Source organism: Parasteatoda tepidariorum, chromosome 10 (genome assembly GCF_043381705.1).
Source record: "Parasteatoda tepidariorum isolate YZ-2023 chromosome 10, CAS_Ptep_4.0, whole genome shotgun sequence".
NCBI lineage: Eukaryota > Metazoa > Arthropoda > Arachnida > Araneae > Theridiidae > Parasteatoda > Parasteatoda tepidariorum.
In genome coordinates, this window is record NC_092213.1 from 6,611,139 (window position 1) to 6,631,639 (window position 20,501).

The following is a 20,501-nucleotide window of genomic DNA, read 5'->3' on the forward strand; positions in this document are numbered from 1 at the left end:
CAATTCCTCCCTAGGCAGCAACCTAGGCTCCAATGGCAGCAAATTTCATCTTACTTCCTGAGTTAATATTTTAATTTAATAGTTTGCAACTTTATATTTAATTTACTTTTAACAGCTAAACATCCGATCATTTTTGTTTCATTTATTGTTCAAGTCATAAGAAATCGGGCGTAATACATCGTTTCTTTTCAGACTTTCTTAACATGGTTTTAATCATAATTAATATTTCCACTGAAGTATAAATTTTCTTTCAAAATTTTTGTTAACAGTATTATTAAGTTTACTTAAATTTATCACGATATATGAGAACTTATTTAAAAATCAGGAAAGTGTAGTTGTTATTTTCTTGGTTTAAAATTACAAAATGTTATTACTTAAATTATTAGGCATTACAACTATTAAAGTTTCATTTACATCTATATTCTGTTGAAAGTTAAGAAAAAACCGTATGGAGAGAGCCTGTTTGGATGCATAATGGATGCCATGCTCCCACCAGCGTGAACTAATATCAATATTACCAACTCTTGAAACAATCTTGCCCAACCTCCATTTTGCTTGCATTCTTATTAATAATAATTACAAATATTAGCAACAGTCCTCCATGTTCCCATAACAAATCAGACCTCTGGGGGTACTGATCCAGGAGTTTCNTTTTCCTCTACAGGGAAACAAAAGTGAATATTCTTTATGTCGCATTTGATTTGTTAAGAGCATAGTTATGTTAGCATAAAACGCCCCATTTTTAACGGTCCAATTAAATGCAATGTTCTTTGAGCATAATATAATTAACGTCATGTTTCTTTTTAAAGAACGAATGTTCTTATTTATCTAAATGTGTCTCCAAGTCTAAGATTCCACTAAGACTGCGAAACTATACCTGATGGAAGAATATTAAATATTGTTTTTTTTGCAGACGATTTTCTTCTACAACGAAACAAAAGTAAAAAATCTTTATCTCGCATTTGATTTGTTAAGTGCATGTCAGCATAAGACCAACACCTCCTAGAAAGAACAGGCATCAGCGCGGGTTACCATAAATATCCCTTAGTAGTCTAAACGTAATGACATATTTTGTATTTTCAAGCACTGCGCAACTTAGTACCCCTAACGTAATGACATCTTTCTTATTTTTCGTCTACTGCGCAGTTAACTTCGCCACATCGGGCTACTAAATTGATCCGCGCTGAGGCCTTTCTACTTCTAGGAGGTGTTGATAAGACGCGCCTTTTCTAGAGGTCCAACCAAATCCAATGCCATTGAAACATCATATAGTTGTTTCGTCTTCAAGAACGAATGTTCTCTTTATTCATCATAACATGTCACCATATATAAGATTCCAGTAAGACTTCAAAACTATAACCTTTTTTTTTAATAAGTCTATTATATATATCGGAAGGAGATTTAATTTTGAACTCTACAAGATTTATGAACAACCTGATATTATTCAATACATAAAAATAAATAGAATGAATTGGATGTCCCACGTGATTCGAATGAGTGACGACAACACAATAAAAATGATACTGTTTTTTAGACCCAGTAATAAATNGTACAAGATTTATGAACAACCTGATATTATTAAATACATAAAAATAAATAGAATGAATTGGATCGCCCACGTGATTCGAATGAGTGACGACAACACAATAAAATAGATATACCGCTTTTTAGACCCACTGGAAAAAGAAAGCGGGAACCGCGGTTGAGATGCGCTGACTCAGTGGAGTCTGATTTTCTCGCAATTAATGAAAGGAATTGGAGATCAAAGATAAATCGGAAATCGTCGTGGCGAAATCTTCAGAGGAAGGCATTGGCTCACATTGGGCTGTCTGGCCAACTGTGATGATGATGATTATATATATCGTAAAAAATAGTACGAGTTAAACTTCTGACTGCCGTGTTTAACCTTTAAAAGCTTTTATTTTATTTTGAAAACATATTTGTATAATTTGATAACGACATAAAATGGAACTATCTGCAGTCGCGGAGGATTACTTAAATCCTATGCCGCAGTGGTCTTTTCTTAACACGCAACCGAGTATAAAGTTCATTTACATCTAATTGCATCATTCGTCTCTAAATAAACATTCAAACTCCAAAACCCATCCGTATGTTTGATCGCGTGGCAGTCAAAAATTGTTTGCACAAAAGCTTACTTCCGGATAATCTTCTTTACAAATCCCTTACGGGGGTTTGAAGGCGGATAAAGGAGGAAAAAAAAACCTAAAAAACTACCATGCCGCACCCTTATCAAAAATGACCAAAAGCGCCTTAAATATTTTGCACAACTTTTCGATCAAAACACCCATGACAGAAAACCAACGAAAGGGTGACGATGCGATTCTTTTTTTCCACCCCTCTTTCAGTTTCTGCTCACTCTTTTGCGAAATTTCATGTCAAGAAAATCAGCCTGTCAAACGTTCGAAAAAGGGCTGGAAAAAAACAGGGGTATAAAAATGCCTCTTTTTTTTCTTCCTAACTTCTCTTCTTTTATCTTATCATTCTCTTTTTCTTCCTTTCCTTTTTTTTATCCTGTTTTCTTCCTTCTTTTCTTATCTGAAACTTTAACGGAGTCAATGAAAAGATTCCGGGGAGTTATAAAGTTAGTGTGTGTATGCCAGAGTGACGTTTTGCGCCTTTTTATCAACCCCTCCTCACAGCCTCGCTCGTACAGTTGTGACATGTTTCAATTTTCAACATTTACCGCCAGATTACGGTATAGTGATGGTTGTCGCACATTGGCGATCTCACCTTGGCGATTTATTATAAAGAAGACCAGATTAAAAGCAAGACAAATTAATACCTCTCTTACAATTCGCCCGGATTACAAAAGTTATCTTCGTATTAAAGTCAGTTAAAGAAAAATAGAAAAAAGAAGCATATGATTTTTTTAAAAATTCAATCTGATAATTTTCATAAGTCCTTAGTTAATTTTTAATAAAAAGAATTCCAGTCGAAGTGAGCTATTTTTTGTTTTATTTTATTTATATTTTGACCTTTTAACGGAATCTAAATACATCTATTACTACTAAATTAAAAAAGAGAATAAGTTACCCTTTGTTTTGATCTTATAGATATTTCTCTTGCTTTTTTTAAAAAAACAACCAGACGGCAAATGCATTTAAATTACGTAAAATGATTTTTCTTGATTATATTTAAAATTGCGAACAATAAAATTGTAATATTTTAGCGCTATACTTCAAATAATGAATTTTTGTTAGTTTTTTCGACCATTCATTTCTCAAAATCAACAGAATCTTTTTCATCTGACGTGATTAAAAGTATACAATTAATTTCAACTTATAAAGTGCATTTTGAGTAAAAAAAAATAATTTTAGAAAAATGAAAGCATTCAATTATTTAACTATTCAATCTATTTCGTTATGTTTCCTAATAATAATGATTACCCATTAGCATTAATTGAAAGATCTATTGGAGGTGATTAATTTAAAATTCGAGTTTTTAAAGCAAAACACAAAATTATTAAATTTATTTTCACGAAGTTAAACATCGAAATGTCCAAAGTTAAACATCAAAATTAATGTCCCTTTCTCAATTTCTTGCATTACACTTCTCAATTCAATTACACTTCTCAATTCGATTGCACTACTTAATTCAATTACACTACTCAATTCAATTACACTATTCAATTCAATTACACTACTCAATTTCAAGATCGCTCTATTTCAATTACAGTCTAACGTTAAAATGTTCTAAAATTCGAATTGAGTTTACAACTTTCGCAATTTACTAACATATTGATTAATTGCAAAAATGAGATTTTTACGCATATTACTTGATGAAAAAAACATAGAATAGATCTTTATTTTTTAATAATAGTGTCAACGTTTTATTTTATAAATTAATTATTAATCAGTTTAGTGTGATAATATTTTCATTTTTGTAAAACCAAGTTTTTCTTTCAGAATTGAATCTACATCATAAAAACAATAATAAAATCTCAGAAAAAATCAACACAAAATAATCTTAAAAAAGTTTCACTTTCACAAACTGGCAACATTCGATGAAGTCGCCAAATTGGCGACCTTTCTTCTATATTAGGCGTAAGATTGACCGATCTTATCAAGGCTCCGTTACCATCAACGACAAGGCGAGTTACATCTGCGATAAGGCAACAAATTTAAATATGAATTTACTCTCTGACAGGTTTTTGGGCAATAGGGGGCTATGCGCGGGTATTTGATTTCCTTTCACCCCTTGTCAATACTAATCCCTAGAGAAACGACGTTTAAAAATCCCACCAAAAAGGATTTTTTTAATTGTTGTTGCTTTTTCCCGCCTTTTATTGAGATAAAAGAATATCCATCCCTTTGCGTCCTTAGCTTAGAAGAAAAAAAAATAATAGCAAACTATAGCCTTGGCGATGGTCAATTTTTTTAAGAACACGCGTAATGCTGTGGTAAGCCTGATGGAGTGGGAAGAATTAAATAATATCATCCATCTTCTTCGTCTCAATTCTACAACACTAAATGTCACTCTAGTTATTGAGCAATATAGTTTTTTTCTTCTTCTTCTTTTAAACCCTTTTGGCGAACATGCAAAGTGTAAGCTTTGAATTTCAATAGGTTTAATAATTTCTATATAATTCTGCATTTTTAAGACATTACATCATGATTATTTATTTTGATTATTATAACTATAATTTCTTTTTTATTATTCAATTTAATAAAAGGTATTAAAAGTTAACTACACGAAGTATGGAAGTTGTATCAAGATTTTATTCTGCTCTTCAGAATCAGAATTGTTCTAAACTTCTGTTTTGTTCTTCAGAATTAGAATTGTTCTAAACTTCTGTTCTGCTCTTCAGAATCAGAATTGTTCTAAACTTCCGTTTTGCTCTTCGGAATCAGAATTGTTCTAAACTTCTGTTTTGCTTTCCAGAATCAGAATTGTTGTAGACTTCTGTCTGTTCTTCGGAATCAGAACTAATATATAACTGTGTTCAAAATCCAGAATCAGTGTGAAACTGTTTTCAACTCTTCAGAATCAGAATTAATGTATGATCTGGTTCAGAATCAAAATTACTGTGAAATTGTTATTTGCTCATCAGGTCAAACTGTTCTAGTATGCATGCTGTAAGTCAGATTTTTCTTCTTTCAGTAACTTATTACATGCAAACATAATTAATGAATGTGCAAAGTATAAGCTTTGAATTTCAGTAGGTTTTATAATTTCTGTACAACTCTACATTTTTTCAGACATTAAATATTAATTATCTATTTTAATTATTATTTTTATTATTTATTTTTATTATTTATTTTAATAAAAGGTTTTAAAAGTTAACTTCGCAAAGTGTGAGAGTTGTATCAAGATTTTGTTTTACTTGTTGCTCTAAACTTCTGTTCTGCTGTTCAGAATCAAAATTATTGTAAAATTATTTTTTGCTCATCAGGTCAAACTGTTCTAATAAGTAAGCTGTTAGTCAGATTTTTCTTCTTTCAGCAATTAATTGCATATAAACATGATTAATGAACCCGCAAAGTGTAAGCCTTGAGTTTTAATAGGTTAAAAAATTTATACATAACTATACACTATTTTAAGATATTAAATAACGGTTATTTATTTTAATTGTTATTATTATTATTATTTATTGTTATTAAATACTTTAATAAAAGGGCTTAAAAGTTAACTTCGCAAAGTGTGGCAAATGCTTCGAGATTTTGTTTTGCTCTTCAGAATCAGAATTGTTGTAAAATTCAGAACTAATATATAACCGTGTTCAAAATTAGAATCAGTGTAAAAATTTTCAATTGTTCAGAATCAGAATTAGTGTATAATTGTGTTCAGAATCAAAACTTTTGTAAAATGATGTTCTGTTCTTCAGGTGAAACTGTTCTGGTATGTAAGCTGTTAGTAAGATTATAAATAGATTTTTCTTCTTTCAGATACTAATTGCAGGCAAATTTGATAAGTGAGCATGCAAAATGTAAACTTCGAAAATGTAAAATGAAGGCTTTCAAATATAAGATTCCGGAGTTGGAGAATTTTCCTTGCACTCTATAGTTATTATACAATAGATAATGATAATTCAAGTTGAAAAAAACTTAATTCTGGGCAAAAAGAATACATAAATGAAAAACAAGAATCATATTGAAATGCAATAAGTTCTTTCGCTCTTCAGAATCAGAGTTTGTTTAACGTTGTCAGATCCAAATGTTGTACAGTGTAGACCTTCAGAAAAGTTATCAAACTTATACTGTAAATAATAACTGTAAATTCTACAGGGCGAAAAAACAAATTTTTCACAGGAAAAAAAAAACTGTTTAAAGATAAATACAGATTTTGTTTTTGTTTTTAAGCGTTACTCGTGAACTGCAAAAATCCCCACTTAAAAAAAATTTTAAAAATTTAAAAAATAAAAATAACAGATTTTTCTCCACATATTTGACGATTTAAAGATGTTTTTCGCGAAGAAGTTTTCCTCTGTTTTTCACCCAAATCATTAAAACTGACAAAAATTTGTGTTCTGCACTTCAGAACGAAATTGTTCCACAATTCTTGCGAGAAATATCAGCTAAGTTATTGAACTTTCTACTGATTTTAATTTTTCATGAACATCTGAAAACTAAGTTTTTGAATAAATAAGGTTTTAGTTGTATAAGGGCTTAATCTCGTCAAAACATCGCATTAATTACATTAGATTCCTTATCATATATCGAATTGTTATTCTAAGTTGCTTCCTATAATTCAAAATCAGAATTACAATAAATCTTTCGAATTGTTTTACATTTTTGTTTCGTTTCTGCATCAATAAATATCTTCGTCATTAAAAATCATAGGTTAGCAGTTCTTTATGATATCATACCTGCGTTTAATTTCCGTGAATTTATTTTATTAATTATTTAAAAAAAATAATGACAAATATTGTTTTAGTTTGTTGTAAAAATTATTTACAAAAAATTAAGTTGATTAGACAATTCTAATTGTTTTAGAAAAAGTATTTTTAATGTAATCATAACTGTGTGTTCGTTCTTAAGATAGAAAAAGGAGACAGCATAAATTACTGCTTTTATTTCCTCGCCAAAAACAGTCATAGAAATTCAAGACAAATATTTAAATTTACATAAAAGTATTGTTTGTCCCAAGTATAATACAACATAAAAAAATATTTATTATATTCCTTAATTTTGACATTATATTTCGCTAAGATGTCACTGCAAAAAAAGCATGGTCAAAACTGATAGAATATGGTAAAATTTACTGTGATAGGGAACACCAAAAAGGCTCAATAATTTTAGCTATCAGTTTTCTATTTTTAGCTAAATGTGTGGTCATAAAAACTATAAATGTGAAAACCGGAATTTCCGGTAAACCGTTGCCATAAGAACTGAAAAATTATCAAACGAATGGTTAAAACACCGTATGATTGGTTTTATAAACCTGAAATATGGTGGTTTCTTACCAGAAATGTCATTACCATCAAGTACGGTAATTTTACCAAAAATATTTTTCTTCGTGATGGTAGAATTCTAAATGCTCCATTATCTTGAAAAAGGCTAAAAACCATTGTCCTACATGTATTACATTCCATTAATGTTAATAAAAATAACGAAAAAACTGATACTGTAATGAATATTCATGACAAAATATTGTCTTAAAGAAGTAGCTTTCATAATTTTCATAAATATATGTATTAAAAAAAGTGTAGGACGATTAAGAATTGTCCAAGAATAGAAGTTCACGTTTTGTATTATTATTCTAAAGGTGATTGAACTTTATAAAGAACTATTTAGAAAGTTTCTTTTTTGAAGTGCGAGTTTTATATTAGAACTGGAAAATAGATAGGAAGTCAAAAGAAGGTAAAATAAATTACATAGACGAGAAGATTATGGCACGCTTCAATAGAAAGATTCTAAGATGGCTTATAAAAGCTTCCTGCTTTTCGAAGAAGATCGAATATATTGTGATAACCCTTTCTTCATGTCACCTCTTTTTTTTTCTCCCATTTTTGAATTTTTTTTAACCCTTTCCATTTAAAGCTCTCGTGCTGTCAATTTATTTAGTCACTCATATTACAAAAGAAGTAGCATCACATTCAAAAGTGCATCCGCCATTTTACTCGAGTAAAAAAATTATATATTATCGTTTGCATGGTAAGGAAATGGCGTGTGTTATAAATGTTGTTTTCTTGGTGTCGATATGGAAGAAAATTCTGCTACATATGTCAATTTATTTAGTCACTCATATTACCAAAGAAATAGCATCACATTCGAAATACATTCGCCATTTTTCCTCGAGGAAAAAAAATATATATTATCGTTTGCATCGTAAGGAAAATGCGTGAGTCTTAAATGCTGTTCTCTTGGTGTCGATATGGAAGAAAATTCTGCTACATATTTCATGTAAGGAATGAGGTAAAATTAGTTTTCAAATTTTGCACTGTTGAAATAAATTTGTTTCAAATATGTCTTGAATATATTAAATTTGAAAATTAGAAAATGATTTCAAGAAAATGAAAGTTTTTGTGTTATTCTCTGTTGCAAGTTAAGAAAAGAACCATTAATCCTACGGAGAGAGCCTGCTTGCATCTAAGTGCACGCCAAGTAAATGCCAAGTTCCCAGCGCGAGTGTATATCAATATCGCCAACTCTTGAAACGACGTTTCACAACATTCTTTTTCTGTGATCTATTCAAAATCTGCAAATTCAAATCAAGAATTGTAAACGATAACAAACAAATAACAGTTATTAAAAATAAAAATCAATTAACAAGTACTAAGAATTAATAAAAATGATATCTAAAACTCTTACTCAATTCTGTTAGCATTTAGGGAAACTGGTGAAAAAAATAATAAATAATGTTCCTTTTAAACGATTTTCTTTAATAGCGAATCAAAAGTTTAAAAAATTTGATCTCGCATTAGATTTGTGACGAGCATATCAGCATAAGAAGCGTCATTCTTATTGGTCCACTCAAATCCAATGCTTTTGCATCGTCGTACAGTTGTTTCTTTTTAAAGAAATAATGTTCTCCTTGTTTATCGAAATATGTCACAAGTCTAGGATTCTAGTAAAACTACGAAAACTATAAACTTTTTTTTTAATAATTGTATAATATATATCGTAAAAGATAACACGAATTAAACTTCCATGCTTAACTTTTAAAAGGTGTTATATTGTTTCGAACACATCATAAGAATTAAAATTGCATAGAGGCCATGTCCAGAAAATTCGTCTTGCGTGGTATAAATTGTTTCTTCGTGTGCGTCTGAACAGATCATAATAGGAAAGCGTCCCTAGCCGCTTATGACGACTTCCTCATGCATGGGTCCTTATGCAAATTTCAATCTTGATGATGTGTTCTAGCTCCCCTAAAGGGTTTGTCGCAGCATTTACATGACCCCTGCTACATACAACATTTTCTGTCTGTTACATTTGAAACAAAACTAATTTCGGATTTGAGATGCCCACACCCAAATTAAACAAGATCATGTATTTACATAAATGCACTAAAGATTCTGTTTCCCAGTGTTATTAATTTCATTTCTTTTGAATGATATCAGTTCTTAACGAGCAAAATTAATTTTCTGGGAAACAAAATAAATTTCGATAAAGTTGTAAATACATAATAAAAAGTACAGACATAGAAGTTTAACGCTTAGCATATTTCTTATATTCAGCGTTTACCTATATTTAAATACTAAGCTATAAAGCATGCTTTAACTAATCAGCGAAATTAAGTGAAATACAAACTCGTGCAATTCTATCTTTGAGATTATGGTTTTGAAGTTGATCGAAGTTGTTCAGTTCACCTTCAAGTTTTAACTTAAGACAATATTTAAAAAATAATATCAAACACCAGCGGTCACCTCAGCAAGGCATGCAATGACCGCGCATGGGCACTGTTTGCTATTACTCTTGAACACAGTTGAAGAGTGTGATGACGTCCAAATAAGGTGCGCACGCCATCAAACCCAAAACAACACCCATTTCACCAATGGATGTAAAGGAAAGAACTATTCTGTATTAGTAATTCCTTTTTATTGCTTTCATTTTACATTAGATGCTAAAAAAGAGCATCCATTTCATGATTTGCCAGTTAATTTAATACTCTTAAATTTAACTCATTTATTTTAAGAATTATGTAGTTATTGCACTAGCATATTTATTTTTATTTTTTCATGAGTGTAAAAGAAACTAAAACTTTTAAATTTTTATACACAATCAATCTTAGCATTTCTCTACGAATTAAAATATTTTGTGTTTAAAAATAAATTCTTACTTTCAAGAATTTTCTTGAAACAAAATAATTTAGATATTAAAATAATAAAAATGTTTTTGTGTCATGATTATAAATATATTTTCTTCCTAGGATTATAAGTACAATTTTTTCTATAAAGGAGCAGAAAAAAACGAAAATAGTTCAATGTTTTTGTTCTATTATTACAAGTTCAGGAAGGCATTATCAAATTTTTTAATACAATGTCATGTAATTTATTATTGTACAAGCATACTATTGTTATTGTACAAAAGCATGTGCGCCTTTAGAAAAATAATTTTAGAAGTATGTGACAAGAAAGATACTACACGATACAGATAGGCTATATCAGATTATTTTATTCTTATAAGAACTTGAGCGACGATTAAAATCAGTACATTATTACATAAAAATTAGAATAAATTGACTGATGTTTATTTAGACGATCATGATTTTACAAATTTACTCAAAATCATAAGTGCTGCAAAAAAATGTAACATTTTTAAGTTTGCAATATCATGTGTTATGAAACAATTTCTTTTTAAAAATGCCTGGTTAGAAAGGAACGTTTAAATACACAAACTAATAAACTAAACCGGATTATGATAACAGTAAATAACAATTGTGTGTTCAGCACCCAAAACTGTAAATACTGAGCATAAATGCATTTATAATCACGTTGACGGTTGTAATTTTTACATTCAATAAAATATGAATTTACCGAAGAAACCGAAAAAGAAAAAAAAGATGAAACGTCATTTTAACCTTCAGAAAGAATAAATTTACAAACAAAAAAAATAAAGAAAATAAATTATAAAAGACCTTTTTAAACCTAATTTCAATTTAAGATGTGCAAAAACGTGATTTGAAGCAAAATTTCTTAAATTGCTTTGATTGTAAATTAAAAATCTCTGTACTCTCAGCTTTCTAAAAATAAGTTACTTTTGTTTGTATTCTAATTATTTACTATGTTATAGCAGTTCTTCCAAGTAACCTTCTAAATAAAATCCTTTTTACCTTCTAAATAAAATCCTCAAAGGATATTTTGTTTAAGGTTATAAAAAATGTTTGTGTTTAGCTTAAATACAAAAAAAAAATGCCTCATTTATTTTTATCTTAAAATGGCCATTTATAAAAATAATAATAATAATAATAATTTTTTTACTAGTTTTTTTTACATATAGTAAAACAAATGAACTAGTTTAAATTTTGAATATTAGTGAATTTAAAATTTTATATTCATATTTAAAAAAAGTTGTCGAAACTTGTGGGATAACTTAAGCATGCGATCAAAAATACAAAAGTAAAACATAAACATTTGTTTAACCCTAATATCAATCAGAATATAAATATCAATAACATGCTAAACTTAAAATAAACTTAAACTTGAAAGAAATTTGAAGAAGAGCCTCAGAGCTCAAATAAATCTTGTTAGGCTAAATTAAGCCTAATCTATTGAAACGCAGTGCTATAAGCGAAAGCTGAGAGCACGCCGCACTTTACTATACTCAATACTCAATCAGAATCCGATTAGAATTGAAACGACGGGGTTTCTTTTTTTTTTTTTTTTCAAGTTGCATAGCTGATATAATTTTTTCTCTGTTATATTTTAGAAATAACCAAACTATAACTATTTTGCCATTGAAAGGAAAAATTCTCAAATACAAGATAATGGTAAAAGATCTTAGACTTCATTTATCAGAAAAGTGCGGGGAAAAAATTACATAAATAAAACAAACTCCAATAAAAATAAAAGAAAAGCATTTTTTTTTTTCAATGATAAACCTCATTTCTTATGAATCGCACATAATGAATGATTTCCATATAATTTGATCACTNAAACTAAAAAAAAAAAAAAAAAAAATTACATAAATAAAGCAAACTCCAATAAAAATAAAAGGAAAGCATTTTTTTTCTTCAATGATAAACCTCATTTCTTATGAATCGCACATAATGAATGATTTCCATATAATTTGATCACTATTTTTTGTCCAAAAAAAGGAATTTTGTATGTTTGTGATGTAGTCATTTGAATAAAATGATTTTATTCCATATTTTCCCCAAAAATCTTTAACGCGATTAAGAACTTAAGCACCGGATAGTAATTTACGCGTTGCATATTTATGCGTTTTTTGTTATGCCTCGTGCTTTATATTTCCCCTTAAGACGCTTTTGAGATAACGACTTTACGCTTTCCTAACTTCTAAATTTCATAATCATTTATTTACGTCTTTTTTTTTCTTCTTCTTTTTCTAAGTGCCAAGTTAAGTGTTTTTTTATACAGTTCATTACATCTCGTTGTGGTGTTGACGTCTATATTTACTCCACAATGACTTAATAATCGACTTGGCGATAAAGATAAGAGAGTTTTTTGGAGAAAAAAAATAACAGGAAGCATTTATAACGGTGCTTCACCTGCGAACGTCTTCATTGAAGATTTAGGATCATTAATTCTACTTTAACTAAATAAGATTGAGTATTCACGTCAATTAGGAATTTCCTTGACATTTTCTCTGAGTGCAAATTTAAATATTCAGTAAAAATTTAAATATTCAGTCGGTTGTTTGTTATAATGTTGTTGTTGATAGAGAGGGGATGCAATGCGCAAATTTATTTTTCCTTAAATAGGAAAAAAGAAAGCAAATAAAAAGAAGCTAAACAAAAGCTACAAATCTAGTTAAATTGTTATTATGTCCCTTTATTTAGTCCCGTTTATTAAACTTAATTCAAATCTCTTGTTAATTTTGAGGGTAATGATTGTATTGTTTATGTTTTGCAATTATATAGTTCATTTTATTTATATTGTTCATTTTATTTATATTGTTCATTTTATTTATATTGTTCATTTTGTTTTTTTAATGTCAATTTTAGGGTAATCATGCTTTGTTTTAAAATGATTGTTTATTTCATTGTTATTATATTGCTTATTTTGCTATTGTAACATTGTTTATTTTAAAGTAATTGTTATGTTTCCCTTTATTTAATCCTGCTTTTTTAAACTTTGGTCGAATCTCTTTTTAATTTTGATGCTAATGTTTGTATTGTTTATAGTTTGAATTTATATTGTTTATTTCGTGTTTACATTGTTTATTTTGCTTTCAGTGTTTATTTTGTGTTTATATTGTTTATTTTGCTTTTATTGTTTATTTTGTTGTGATTAAACTGTTTTTTGTTTTAAAATTATTGTTTATTTCGTTGTTATTATATTACATTGTTCATTTTGAGGTAATTGTTGTATTTCTTTTTTATTAGTCCTTTTTCAAGCTTTGTTCAAATCTCTTGCAACAATTGTATCAAATATTTTGTTGTATCAACATTGCTGTAATAGATATTTTTGTTGTGTTATAGCTTTTTCGTTGTTTATTTTGCTGTTACAGTATTTTTTTTGTTTCAATTATATTGTTAATTTTATTGTTTCGATATTGTTTATTTTGTGTGAAGTAATTGTCACATTCCCCCTTTATTCAGTTTTTATATTTTAAAATTTGTTCAAATCTCTTATTAATTATGATAATAATTCTAATTTTTATTTTTTCTTATTTATGCTGTTTATTTTGCTGTTATTATAGTGTTATGTTTTGTAATTATACTGCTCATTTCGTTGAATTTGTATTTTTATTTTGCTTGTATTAATATTGTTTTTTGATATTAATTCTGCACGAGGCAATACTTATTTTTAAATTGAACACTTAAAAAACAAAATTGATCTATCCGACTGTTTGCTCCATAAAAAAATAAAAAAATTTCTTTTATAAAGTATTTTGAATAATAATTTGTGTAATTTTTATGTCATAAAACTAAATCATACTTTAGTTTTTATCAAAACTATCGTGACAATTTTTAAAAAAACGCAAAGTCGACTTTGTATGTTAAAAAACAAAACTACCCCAATAACAAAAAAGAAAAACAAAAAATTACATTTACGCGCCCCAACAACAGAAATACTACACTCAAATGGCCCATATTTTTATTCCAAGTTCCATCAACAGGTTGATAATTCTCCTCGCTCCAAAGCCGCGCCCCAATTATCAAACACCCCCATAAACACCCATCAGTCCATGCACCAACCCATAAACACCTAAAAATTTCTGGACACGGTTGATCAGTATTCGAACAGGCGGCTCCCGCAATCACACCCATTAACTAGTCACCAAGTTTAGCACAACCGATAATTTTCAGACTCCCAAAAAAAAGGCGGCCTTCCTGTTATTGAAAGCAACCACTTTCACGGTATTTTTGAAGAAAATTTTGAATGCTGTCCGTCAATTTTAGAGGTGTCAAAGGAGGTAGGATGTTTACCATCGCATACGTCAAAAAATTGACAAGGGTGCTAAAACAGCATTTCTCCCCCTACTCTTTTTTGGACTTTTTATATAATTTTTGAACTCAAAGCCTTTTTCGATTGTTGTGGTTATAAAGAAGACGCCTACACAAGAGGCGGGATGTTTAAATAACAATTCATCTTTCAGTACAAAGCTTCCGGAGTCAGGATTTGACACATTTGCTCAGCAATTTCAGAATGACTTTTTCGAATTTATTGTTCAAATCACGAAATTTGATATTAAAATTATGAGCTTTAAAAATATCCAACGATGTTTTAGAAAATTTGTCCAAATCTGCTTTTTGTTTCGAAAATTTAAAATGTTTCTGCCAAAAATTATTTTAGGACTTTCCTCCGAAAACGACGTTTTTTCCAGAGTTTCTTCAGCAATTTCAAGATATTTTGAATATTTTATGCTTATTATAACTTTAAAATATCTTATTAAATAAAACTAAAATATCTTATTAAAAAATATTCAATAGAATATATTTTTAATAAGTATAAACCCTCAACTCTCCTTAAAAAATTTTTGTTTGTTTCCGATTTTTTTCCTCATCCCCGATTTTTTGTTCGGTTGACTTTTTTATACATACATATATGTAGATAACTGTCGTTGAAACAGCCGACCCAATCTAGGGTTTACGACTACTAATGTTTAATTCAGTAGCCTCGTAATTTGGAACCCAAACCCAGAAGACAAGGGATCTCTTGGATCAAGTATTAGGAGAAATTTGCCTTCGTTGAGGATTTTTTGTGGAAATAGCCCCCACTTGCGTTACACACAGAGAGGAAAACCACGAAAACCTTGCATGGTTAGCCTGACTGCAAGGGGACTTTATCCCATGATCTGTCAACCACTGAGGATACTTTACGTCAGCAATGTGGTCAGTGCGAGCAGGGTGCGGAATTTGTATCGACCAGCTATCGCTAGAATTCGAGCCCGGTTCCCCTCATTAGAAGGCGAACGCTCTATCCCTGAGGCACCAAGGCTCGACCTTGTTGCCTTGTCATCATCGTGTGCTAGTCCCGGCAACTACACTGTAAAAATATTCCGGAATTAATTAAGGTTTTAAGTACCGGTTATTTGGATGCCTTATCCCTAATATCTATTCTACTGTTAAATCCATTCTTACCATAAATTATTATAGCGTAATTTTTACAGTATTATTTATTTAGTTAGAGTGAATCAGTGATTTTACTGTAATTATTACTATAAAAATTACATATATCAGATTTTTTGACCAGTAACATGTTCAGGTAAAATACGGTATTTTTACAGTAATTTGATTCGGAATTTTTTACAGTCTGATTGTAGTAGAATGGTATTTGATCTAGATCATTGTTTCTCAACGGGGCGGGGGGAGTATGCTGAAGGGCAATGAACTTGTTTTGGGCAGTAGGGGGCGGTGGGTATGCTTTGGGTGTTAAGGGGGTGATGAGCATGTTTTGTCATTCAAATTTAATTTTGAAACTCCCAAGTAAAATTATTAAATTTCTATTGATTTAATAAATAAAATTAATCTAAAATTAATGTTAAAAGAAATATTAAATCATTATATTAAATTAAAATTATCCGATTCACCATTTGTACCAGCAATAAAACGAATTTATGTAATCTATATTCTCGAATTCGAACCAGCGAGATGCATGAGTCAGTTTTTTTGCCCCTGACTGATACAAGCCATTTGGCGAAAATTGAAATGCATGTGCTTTCAGTATGAATGTTTGGTTTGACCCATGTTTCTTATGAATGTTTTCGTTAGCTTCCTTTTTCTTCTTTATCGTAAATTATTTATTAATTTTGAAAAATAGTTGATTTTCTTTCACCGTTTGTATTTTGCAATTCAATTAATTCAATGTCATTAAACAAAAAGAATTGTCGTCAATACAGTGCCACGTACTTGAAGTTCGGATTTGTTCTATCGCCGTTGAACTCTCAACTACGCATGTGTTTACTTTGTTAGAAAGTTTTATCTAATGAGGCAATGAAACCTTCCCATTTGCAAGAGCATTTGCAAAAAATTCATCCTGACATTTTTCACGAACATCAAGCACAAGTTTTTTGATATCCAACATATTTTCCCCTCAAGTTTATCAGTCAATCTTGCTAAGTAATAAGGCTTTACTGTTGGCGCACATCCGGTTTGTTAAAGAAAGAAAAATTATTCAAGAGATGCTTTTTGCATGAAGCTTGATTGTAGAAACCAAATATGAATCTATTTTTAATACTACCAAAGATTATTTTAAGCAGAAAAACATTCCTCTTGCGAATATTATCTTTGTTGCCACTGATGAAACTCCAGCAATGCTGGATCAACATAGTGGGTNAAAATTAGATACCTGAGGTTGAAAAATAATTACCTGAAGTCGAACAAAATACACCTGAGGTTGATTTATAATAACCTGAAGTGTAAAATGGCACACCTTAGGTTGTTGAATAAATACTTCCACAAGTGTAAAAAAATATACTTCAGGCTGATAAGTAATAACCTAAGGTTGAAAATGAAACACTTTGAAGTAGTAAATATGTACCTCTCCCCAGATGTAAAATTAAACACCTCAAGTTAAAACATATATACCTCTGGAGGTATATTTAAGGTATATTTGAGGTTGGTTTTAAGGTATTCATTTGCACCCTTTTCAACCACAAGGACGTATTTAAATAACTACCTCCTTTATACCTTTAAAATATACCTCGTTTATACCTCATTTATACCTCGATTTTTCCATAAGGGAATGCTCTCAACGATCGATTATTCATAAGCTGTGTAAAAAAAAATACCCACAATGAATTCAATAGTTTGCTACTACACACTGGGAATCGCTGGCTTTCCTAAGGCTCCTGTCTCAATAGGTTTTAGAATCTTTTCGACTTTGTACTTTAGAGACAGATTACTAGAGACATATTGCTCTGAAAGACAGATTGCTAGAATTTAAGATAGAAGTTGCATGCGTGATCTATTTCTTTGCAAAATTTAATGGTGTTAATTTACAGCTTCAAGGCTACAAGCTCAATTTGATCGCTACAAAATTAGTTATTTCTACTTTTCTAAAAAAGTTATTTTGTGGAAACAAAATTTTGATCAGAATGAGTTTAGCCAATTTCCAATCTTATCGGATCTTAAGAAGAATAGTTCAATTCTCTCTGATGATACACAAGAATATTGCCAACACCTTGAGTTTAAGCATGGACTTTTCCGACCGTTATAAAGATGTTTTGTCCCGGGGAGTCCCTCAATGGGTTATGAACCCTTTTGTGAATATTGAAACAGCAGAGGTTCAGATTCGGGAGGAATCGGTCGAACTTTCAAGGAATGAAACTTTGAAATGGTGATCATCTCACAGAATTTTGGCTTCAAGGTAACACCACTCGCCTGGACTATAGACTATCATCAAAAAAGTTTAAATTGCCTTTCCTTCCTCCTACCTTGATCCAAAGATTCAGTGCTGTTACTGATCTAGTCACGGAAAAAAAAAGAAAAAAAAGAAAAAAAACGAGGGGACTTGCGACTTTAACTCACTAAAGATATTGAACCGAATGCTAAGGAACTGGCTCTGAACCATTTGGCACATTCATTCCACTAACATGGTTACTTGATTGTTTCGTTGATAATAATTTTTAGAGTAAAAAGATTATTTTTGGGTGCTTTATTCATAATCTAATTAAGAATAAATTACTCTTTTTAATTACAGGTTTCTTTGTTGTATTCTCTTCCAATACGGTATTTATTTTGATTATAACAAATAGACTGCGATTACCTGCCGGGAGAAAAATATCACGTGCACATAAATTTTTTTTTTAAACCAAGCAAATTTAATTCCTAAAAAAATTGCCTCTCATAATTCAGCACCCCCTCCATCCCCTTGCTCAAAATAACTGGATTTTCGCAAAGGAGGGGGCGTTGAAAATTTTTTTGCTCTTTAGGGGGCAGCAACGTTAAAAAGGTTGAGAATCTATTCTAGATGGTATTTGATCTGATTTTTATCAAAGAATTTTGATCTTTCAACTTTTGCTGTGGAATAAAATAATGCGGTTAAAATTACTTTTTAGCGATAAATTCTTCGATAGCACTGGCTCAGAAAAGTAGAAGGCTAATTTTGAAAAATATCCGACTGATTTCGACGCGATTTGTTTTTCTTAAAAAAAAAGGGTTCAATTAAAATTTTAATTTTATATTTGGTAATTATGGGGTTATATTTGGCAGGTAAAATTCTGCATTTAAAGTGAAGTTAATGTTAATTAAATTCACTACATTGTACTCTCGTCGGTCCAAAAAGTAAATTATAATGTTTGGAATGATTATGAATGCTTAATTTCGGCGATATTAAAACTGCCTTCACATATTTTAGTTAAAAATTTAGTTTTGACTTTTGGCCAAAGATCATGGTCTTCTGGCCCACTGTGCGATCCTCGAAATGGATAAGTGTCTACAATTTAATACAGAAAGTTAAACTTAAGAAAACTTATTCTTGGAAAAATAAACTTTAGAATAGCTGCTACCATTTTACTTAATTGTTGTAGTAATCAGATGCCTTTCTCCTCTTCGTTTTTGAATAATTTTTCTGTGTAAATAAATGATACGTAAATATCGGGATAAAATATACGGTTAAATAATTTTTGGTGCTTCTGTTAACTTAACGACAGGTTTAAAAAATTTGAACTCTACAGCCAAAAAAATTAAAAACATGTATTAAGTACAAATTGAGTAGAGATTTAGACAAACTAGAGTTTCAGTTTTCTAAATTGAAACCTCCCTCAGAATCTAACCATAACTTTTCTCAGTGTTCCTGTTTCGAAAACTGAAACTATAGTATGTCCAACTCTTTGCTTTATATGCACTTAATACACATTTTTGCTGCAGTCTAAGCAGTAGAAAGTATACACTATAATAGTTTTGGATAGAAAAAAATTCATTAAGCAACCTGTATAAGCATATTTAATTTAAACGAGAATTAATATTACACTTCTTAATATGTTTATTTTGAAAGCTTTCATAAGTAAAATATGAATGTAGATTTTAAAATACAACTGTATTTTACAGATTATTACAGATTATTAGATTAATTTAGAGATTTTACACTAGCGTGAAACTTTCTCAAACCCGTTTGCTTTTAAATGTGATTTATTTGTGTTCTTTTCCTCAATTTGATCATTCCTTATTTTAGCATTTCATTGTTGTTTTGGTAATATCAATTGGTTAAATAGTAGAGTTCTTTAGGATACTATTTGTGCTCCCACGTCCGCTGCCCTCGTTAGCCGGATTAACCGTTGCCCGGGCGATACCACGTGGAGGTGAGGGTCAGCAAAGATGTTGTTTTGTGGGAGCTTTACGAGTGTCTTCCAGCGAAATAGTTTCCAGAAAGCTATTCCGCTGGGAATTGAATATCGCATAAATTAATATTATTACACTCGATGGACATCGCCCTGTTTTTTTTTTTTTTTTTTTTTTTTTTTTTTTAAATGTGGTAAAAGTTGTTTTTGATTACCAACTTATTTTCAATATCAGTAATTTTTTATGTCAAAGTCATTTTTAATATCATTTTTGATGTCAAAGTCATTTTCAACGTTATAGTCATTTTTAATATCCGTCATTTTTCAATCATTTTGATGTCAGCCAATTTGTTTTTCAAAATCACACCATGGAAATGCACATCTTTGATGGAGCAATGCTAGCACTTCCACTCTGATTAGAAGGCTTTGGTTCCTCCCTTTCACCAAAATTACTGGCTTTGGCTACATCAAATTGTTTTTCTCCATCAATATTCACACAACACATTTTGGAATGAGCTATACGAGCACTTCCAATTCTATAAAACAGCTTTGGCTCCAGCTCATCGCCAAAATCACCACCTTTCTCTCCACCAAGGTTTTTTTCCTCATCTACATTCAAACAATACATTTTAGAAGGAGCTATGCGTGCACTTCCAATTCTATAAACACATTTTGGCTCCTCCTCTACAT